We start from the raw sequence: 8,730 nt of genomic DNA, 5'->3' as shown, positions 1-8,730 counted from the left end.
CTGCACACCCTCCTGCACTGTAGGATCTTGTTCAGTATCGACTATCTGGGAGTCAGAATCATTATCCTGGGCTAGATCTTGACCATGTTCTATATGAGCACTCTGATTTAAAGTCCCATTAACATGTGTATCAGTATCTGGAATTTCATTTCCCTCATCCTTAGATGGTATATCTATCCACGGTGAATTTGGAGGTGGACTTAGGGGGGATAAATTGGGGGATTGACTTAGGCCTAAAGATTGTCTCCTTTCATTATTGATCTTTGATACTACATGTACCATATAATTGTCCATAGTATTTCCCCCTGCAACTGGGTTCTTTTTTGGCATCCCCGTTTGTACTAAAAATGCCCGAAATTTAGCATTCAAGAAATATGAAAGGGCACACAAAATACGATACAAGTATAACCAGGATGAAAATATGTTCAAGGGTAGATAGTCTTACTGCAGCCGGGCAAATCGGATTCAGCAGGGACAGTATGACGTACCCAGACCAGTCACGGCCTGTCTCGGACTGTCTAAGACTGTCCGCCCTTTGTCCGGGCTTCGTCTGGCGTCCCGCACACGCGTCCCGCTGTGCATCAGTAGTGCGTTTTTGTAGGAGGAGCAGGGGGCGGGAAGAGACTCCAGGTGCGCTGCGGTGATCCTGCGCGGAACCCTGGGTCTCGCAGTCCCAGCCCCTGTTGAAACAGCCTCTCACACTCCTTTGGGAGATATTCGCCTCTCCTCACGGCTCAGCAGGCGGGCAGGAAAGCAAATGAACAAAGTCGCGGTCTTTCAGCACAGGTACGAGCGGCACCCGCGAAGCGGGGGCCGCAAGCTGTTAAGAAGGCAGGCCAGGCAATCAGGGAGGAGCAGGGGCGGGAAGAGACTCCAGGTGCGCTGCGGTGATCCTGCGCGGAACCCTGGCTCTCGCAGTCCCAGCCCCTGTTGAAACAGCCTCTCACACTCCTTTGGGAGATATTCGCCTCTCCTCACGGCTCAGCAGGCGGGCCGGAAAGCAAATGAACAAATTCGCGGTCTTTCAGCACAGCTACGAGCGGCACCCGCGAAGCGGGGGCCGCAGGCTGTTAAGAAGGCAGGCCAGGCAATCAGGGAGGAGCAGGGGCGGGAAGAGACTCCAGGTGCGCTGCGGTGATCCTGCGCGGAACCCTGGGTCTCGCAGTCCCAGCCCCTGTTGAAACAGCCTCACACACTCCCCCGGGAGACACTCGCCTCTTCTCACGGGTCAGCAGGCGGGCAGGAACGCAAATGAACAAAGTCGCGGTCTTTCAGCACAGCTACGAGCGGCTACCGCGGAGCGGGGGCCGCGAGCTGTTAAGAATGATATGAATAACAATAGAGGGTCTTGACTCAAAACTCAGCCAGGCTGAGCCAATAGTAACTTGAAAAACAACACACCTGCCTATGCTGAGCAGTTTTTTTGGGACAATACTTATAGAAATGTGCATGAAAAATAAACATGAACACTAGCTTTAGAAATTGCAACGTTTCTTTTAATTCTTTTGCAGACTATTTTGCTTTTTAGTCTTTGCTTGTTTTTTATGGCATGAGAATACAAAAATTGTGAGAAAAACTACTATACATTTATATACAAACAGGAAAAAACAAACTTTGGTATGTACATAATTCACTCAAACTCACATTCAACACATTCTTGGCCATCCAATCATACAAAAAACATTCATACTGGTCCCATGGTCATAACACAGTTTGTGATAATGCAAGGAAAAAATAATCATTTGTAGATTTCAAACGATAATCAAACTTTTTTCACAGTTCTTTAGAAAAAGTAATAATCCATCAATTGAATGACACAACCATGATATAAGTGATGACACGGGACCGGGTCAGGTCGACGCGTTTCGAACCCTATCCTTTCAAGGGTTCTCTTCAGGACCACAGTTATACTAAAAGGGGAAGAGGAAAGCAAAAAATCACTAAACCGAACCTGAGAGATCACCGTCTCAACCAATGCACCGCTAGACTCAGCCTACCTCAATACGTGGGTCAAAGCTCCTCAAGTGGTATAGGAAGACAGATGTATTCCCAGCAAAAGGGAGCGAAGAAGTGCTGCGAAAGAGAGCAAATACACTCAGTCATACAGAATCTTAACTGACTGACTGTGCCTAGACTAGTGAGGTGGAACTAGTGAATTCAGAGGATGGGTGCGTGTGCTCACCTTGCATGTAGCGCGTGTGCGCTCAACCAATGCTTGTCAATTTGGTAACGCTCGGTCCGGTAAATGAATGGATCCGGCGTCTCTGGAGATTAGAAAGTGAAAGTATTTGTAAAATCCGAAATGCGAGGGAAAGCGCATAAGCAGCCGCTGCAACACCGCGCTGGATCGTCCCGGTGTCTGCTTACCATGAAAACAATTCCAACACTCAAAACAGTGTTTCAAACGTCCTCGCTCCTCACCCAGCAGTCACTGGCGGGTTACTGAGGCCTCCCTGCAGTTTGACTCAAGAGAATGGTCGCATCCCATGGGGTGTAGGGAGTTGTAGTTTCATGTAATATGTACCAAGGAGGGTTCTGGGAGATGAAGTCCTGTGGGCAGTATCACGGGAAAGTTTTATAAATTTCGGAAATTTCGTTCAATCCATTGACTGCTGTGTCATATTTCATGATCAATAGGGCCTCTCTTTGATTCAATCTTAATTCCAAATCCCCTCCTCTTGGATCTTTTTCGATTTTGGACAGAACGGTCCATTTGAAATTATTTTTATCATGTTTCTTCGTCACCCAGTGGTGTACCAATGGCGCATTCTCTACTTCTCTGCACAGTCTGGATTTATGCTGCGTGATGCGTTGTCTGACCTCTTGGGATGTTTTCCCAATGTATAGTTTTGGGCAGGGGCATAGGATCGCGTAAACAACATTCCTAGTTTTACAGTTGGTGAAAGCTTCATGCTTCCAGTGAATGTTGTTAAAGGAAAATACTGTTTCTTCCATGGTGTCATGACAACAAATGCAGGTGCCACATTTGTGATGTCCTTTAGTCTGGGGGAAGCCGAATAGGCTTCTCAGAGTTGGTGGTTGTTTACTAGGTAATGCTGCCCTCACAATATGGTTTGCCACGCTCTTCTCCTTCTTAAATGCAAATAGTGGTGGATTCCTCAAGTCCTCATGCAAGTCTTTCACTAGATGCCAATTAAGATTTATCAGTCTCTTGAGTTGATTTGCGGCGGGGCAAAAGGTTGATACACACACCACTCGATTTTGCTCAACCTTAGCTTTCTTATGCATTAGTGTTTCGCGGGGCGTCCACCATGCCCGCTTGAGGGATTGCTTTAAAAGTTTTCTCGGATATCCTCTTTGGAGAAGCTGTTATCCTCTTTGGCGAGCTGTTAAGAAGGCAGGCCAGGCAATCAGGGAGGAGCAGGGGCGGGAAGAGACTCCAGGTGCGCTGCGGTGATCCTGCGCGGAACCCTGGGTCTCGCAGTCCCAGCCCCTGTTGAAACAGCCTCTCACACTCCTTTGGGAGATATTCGCCTCTCCTCACGGCTCAGCAGGCGGGCAGGAAAGCAAATGAACAAAGTCGCGGTCTTTCAGCACAGCTACGAGCGGCACCCGCGAAGCGGGGGCCGCAAGCTGTTAAGAAGGCAGGCCAGGCAATCAGGGAGGAGCAGGGGCGGGAAGAGACTCCAGGTGCGCTGCGGTGATCCTGCGTAGAACCCTGGGTCTCGCAGTCCCAGCCCCTGTTGAAACAGCCTCTCACACTCCTTTGGGAGATATTCGCCTCTCCTCACGGCTCAGCAGGCGGGCAGGAAAGCAAATGAACAAAGTTGCGGTCTTTCAGCACAGCTACGAGCGGCTCCTCACTATATACTGTTATTATATATATTTTTATATATTTATATATTTATATATGACTCATGTCCTTGTCGCGAACATTCTTTGCATTTATGCAGTAAGTCACGCACTATTTTGTATTTCATAATTGATTGCATAGTCGGCATTTAAGCTTGCATTGAAATCACGACAGTCTGTCTGTCTGGCTGTACTATAGAATTAATATTAATTGTATCATTACTGAAAATCATTACATGGAGAGCTGACAATGTTCTATGACTAATAAATGCAGCACAAATCATTGCAAAAACAGAATTTGAAGAAGTAATACAGGTGTTGGAAGACAAGGCACCCACACAAATGGCAGCAAGAGGGTGATGATCTTGACAAGAAATAAAGAAATAAAATGTGTTGCAACACATCCAACTCTTATCTGTGCCTCCTTATCTATGATCTACAAGGGAATTGCATCACAAAAAATAGTTTAGCCCCATCTTGGATTGAGAACATTCAGCAGCAATCACTGGAAAAGCAAAAATGTGTGGGGGGCTCATATTCAATGGTATCATTACCTTCATCTACAGATATATGACATCTTGTAAATATGAGAAGAACCACACATTTGACATCCCTTCTCTGCAAGCTTTCCTGCCCCAGGCACCTTCCTTCCAAGCTTGTGCTTAGTACAATCTGTGGATCACCTCTCCGTGCAACTGCAGAAATACTGGCATGGTATAGATAGTGAAGAGGGAAAATCATTCCTGTGTAATATGTAGAAAGATCAAAGACAGACTGCCTCATTAGGCCTTGAGTGTGGATAGAAGGAAATTGCTCCCTTTTCAAAACGGCATGCCACTATCTCTGTTAAGTCTTGCCACATATATTACCAGATGACAATATTCCACACCTGCAGGTGAGGAAAAAAATTAAAAACTAAACCCACCACACACCCATACAGTAAAAAACAGATACATGATTTGCCTGTTGTAAAGTATATATTGGGAATGCATTTTCAACTAGTTGTGGACCCATTTGCAGTTGTTCTGTAAAACCAAAACTAGGAGCACAGACACCATGCCATGTTAAAATTGTAAATTCCTAATACAGAAAATGTGCATGTGTCTGTTCTAAATGTGAAAGGATGTCTATAAAGAATCTAACCAAGGAAAAGCACGCACAAGTACCAACCAACACATGCATCCCCTTACTGAATCTGAAATGTTATGATCACACATTTGTTTTTATTATCTATTTATTAGGTTTTTAACAAAAATTTGGCAGAGCAGTATCATATTACAAGAAAGAGTTTAAGGGAATAATCAAAGCCATTATTATGTACTTGTCTCAATTAGTTATTCTTCAAGAGAGATCAACCCTGGTTACATGCCATATATCACCCTGTGCAGAGTTTGAGAGAACTGCCACATTTAATCAGCTAGAAACTGGGTGGAGTGATACACTTGCTATTTACAGTATTGAATCAAGGACTGCATATTTGAGGCCCAAAAAAATCAACACACTTAAGCCAACACGGGTAAAGCATCAGAGCAGTGCGTCTATTTCCCTCCCCATATGCACAGGAAAACATGTTACAGAGTATAATCGATAGGGTAGACCCACATACATCAAGTTTATTTTAATTTTCACAGTCTTTCATGGAAATAATATGCTTGTGTAGATATTCGAAACTTTAAAGGACACAATTTTGCACCTGCAAAATGAGCTCCTAGATATTGCACAAACTTGTGTGCAAATATCTTCATTGCTTATATTACCTAACAAAATCTCGGTACCTGAAATGGGCAACATACCCTTAAGACGCACTATTGAAATGACCTTAATCTTGTTTCCCTAATGCAAGAATAGAAGCATCTATGCTCTGGAAAATGAGACCCAAAGATATCCCTCCTAGCCTCTATGGCTGACATGTTTCAGCCTATACTAATCCCAAACAATCATTTAATAAGGATGCATTGTCTGCATTTACCAATACTGTATTTGATGGCTCAGTAAGATTTAAAGGAGTGATAAGCACCCACAGTGTAACATTGGTGCTGAAAATATTATGCAAATGGCAACTATATGCCTAAGCTTGAAGACATTGAGAATATGGTCTCTACAACAGTTTGTAAGAAATTGGGTTGCTGGTTGAGGGATGTGAAACCCAACTCAGACAAAAACCACAATCCTTGTCATGGTGAAGTTACAAGCAAACCCTAAATTAACCTGTGCTCAATGCTCGGGTTGCTTGGCACAGAGCAGTTAGGCTTAACTCAGAGGCTATGTGTAAAATATTGTGCAGCACTTCAAAAACTAACATAGTGAAATGACACCACAAAATGATCCCACATCAGGTAAGAGTATTTTTTTTTAGAAATACAAGACTAAAATGACAAAAATGCAATCAGTAAAACCAAAGATATTAAATTTTGAGGATTTACGTAAAAATAGTGCCAAAAAGCAGAAAGCTCAAACTATGAATATCTGGTCACACCGGACCGGGACAAAGTTACAAGTTCAGGCCAACCACGAAGGAGCAGAGGCTGGCTACAGGGACTCCATTAGGCACGCTGAACCAAGTGCCATAAATCCTGGTTTACTGAACAGTGTGAGGATCCATGTTGAAGATACGTCGCATAGCCGATGGGAGGCATCAGTTCCAAAGTGTGGCGCGGCTAAAAAGTGAGGGCCTGCATCATCAAGGATCCCATCACAAGGGCTTACGATGTGAAGTCCGGCATTGAGGATGTGTCCTGCAGTAGGGGCCATGCATGAGTTCTGAAGAGCTGCTAGGCTGTGAATCGAAGTCCAGTGTCATCATCAAGGCTGCAGTTGATGAGAGATAAGAGGGCCTGCACCTGGAAAGTGTGATGCAGTGGCAGTTCGGTAAGCAATGTGAGATTCAACAGTGATGCAATTCTTTGCGACGGCCCAATCCATGCATCAATGTGTCAGTTCTGCTCGGGTTTGCACCACACAAATAGGGAGATGAGTCGGTACTGCTGGATCCACAAGCTAGCTGTGCATCTTAGGCCAATGTCCAAGGACCCAGGACTGGGGTGGAACAACGTGGCAGGGAAGACTCACAGATGGGTTGTTGAAAGCCTGTTATATCCCTGAGGCTATGGATCAGGAGGCCAGGCAACTAGCCCTTGGAGTTACTCTGGGTTCAAGAGATGCAGGTCCAATCCTTCTCACACAAGCAAGAGGTCATTAGGCAGCTGGTCAGAACAGCAAAGCAGGAGTCCAGCAGAGTGCAGTCCAGCAGAGTGGCAGTCCTTCAGCAGCACAGCAGTCCTTCTTCAAGAAGTGTACTGAAGAGGTGGTGTCAGAAGGTTGGAGAAGGGTTGAGGCAACAGAGTTGGGAACAATCTCTGTGGAACCCTGCTCCGCTTCACCACCCGCCTCCACCCTCCTATTAACATCTCTGGGTGATCATTGTGAAAATTGCGCATGCATACGCTCGCGCAGTTTTCACAATGATCACCCAGAGATGGCGAGGAAGTGAAGGAGGGCAGTCTGGGGACGCCGCTGTACAGGTAATTGTTTTCTGTTTTACTTTTAATTAATGTCTAATTAATTGTTAATAGGGGGGTGGAGGGGGATCCACTGCGGAGTATGCGGAGATTTGCCTACTCTGCGTTCTGTACAGAACGCGGAGTAGGCAAATCTCTGCACACTCCGCAGGCACAGCAGAGTTCTCCACCCGCGCCTACTTTTAAGTGCAAATAATTCTCTGCCTCTACCTGCCTTGGCTCCAAGCTGGCTGAAGTGACAATGCAGGGTTGTTAGGCCCTTTGTGTGGAGACAAGACACAGCCTATTCAGGAGTAAGTAAGGCTGTGTCTAGCTCGTCCCTCCCATCCTGCCAGTGATGGCCCATCCAGTCACATCTAAGCTTCCATAGGGTGTGGCTGTCTAGTAGAAATATACAAAGCCCATCTGCCAACTACACCAATTCATGTTACTGCAGACAGGCTGCGCTGGTTAAAGCAACTTTCTAAAAGTGCCATTTTCAGAATTGCAATTTAAGATCCGACTTCATCATGTTTGGATTTGAAGTTGTGATTCCAGAGACGCCAAACATGAACAAGTTACCTCTTTCCATTTAGAAATTGCACATATAAAATATAATAAAGCAACTCTACTGTAAGTGTTTTTCACTACCAGGACATGTACAACTTAAAAGTACATGTCTTAATTTTAAATACAGTACATCCTGCCCTCTAGATGGTCCAGGGCCTTCCCCAGGGGTCACTTGTATCCATTAAAAGGAAGGTTTAGGTCTGACAATAGGTTCATTTTGCTAGGTTACAATGGCAGTTTAAAACTGTACACACACGCTCTGCAATAGCAGACCTGAGACGTGTTTAAAGGGATACTTAAATGGGTGGCAGAATCAGTTGTGCAGACCCAGTAGTAGCATTTAATTTACAGGACCAGACACAAGTAGTGCCACTTTACTGGGGACTCATAAGTAAATTAAATATGCCCAATGTGGATAGGGCAATTTTACCATGTTCAGAGGAGAGAGTGCAAGTAATTTAGCACTGGTTAGCAGTGGTAAAGTGAGCAGAGTCCTAATACCAGCAAAAATGAGGTCAGGAAAAGTGGAGGAGGCAGGCAGAAAGTTGTTGGGAAGACCACTCTAAGGCTGAAAGGTCTAACAATGTGTCATGACATCAGATGCTGAAGTGAAGCATTTGCCATATACGTCTCTGTATGTAGCATCCTATATTGCCTCCTTATCTCTCTCCTCCCTTCATTTTCCCGGTTCAAGATCTGAATTAGTTGTTTAATTTTATAACTAAATGTCTGTTTATGTCTATTCCTGCATTTAAATCCTGTGCAAAACGAGTGAGTATCCATTACATGTTACTTTTGTTTTGTTTTTGTCTTGTATGTCCAACCACAATTTATGAATTATCTAGCTCAA

The sequence above is a fragment of the Lissotriton vulgaris genome, unplaced genomic scaffold (assembly GCF_964263255.1).
Source record: "Lissotriton vulgaris unplaced genomic scaffold, aLisVul1.2 SCAFFOLD_466, whole genome shotgun sequence".
Classification (NCBI taxonomy): Eukaryota; Metazoa; Chordata; class Amphibia; order Caudata; family Salamandridae; genus Lissotriton; species Lissotriton vulgaris.
The sequence above is the reverse complement of the archived record's forward strand: the minus strand, read 5'-3'. Positions refer to the sequence as shown.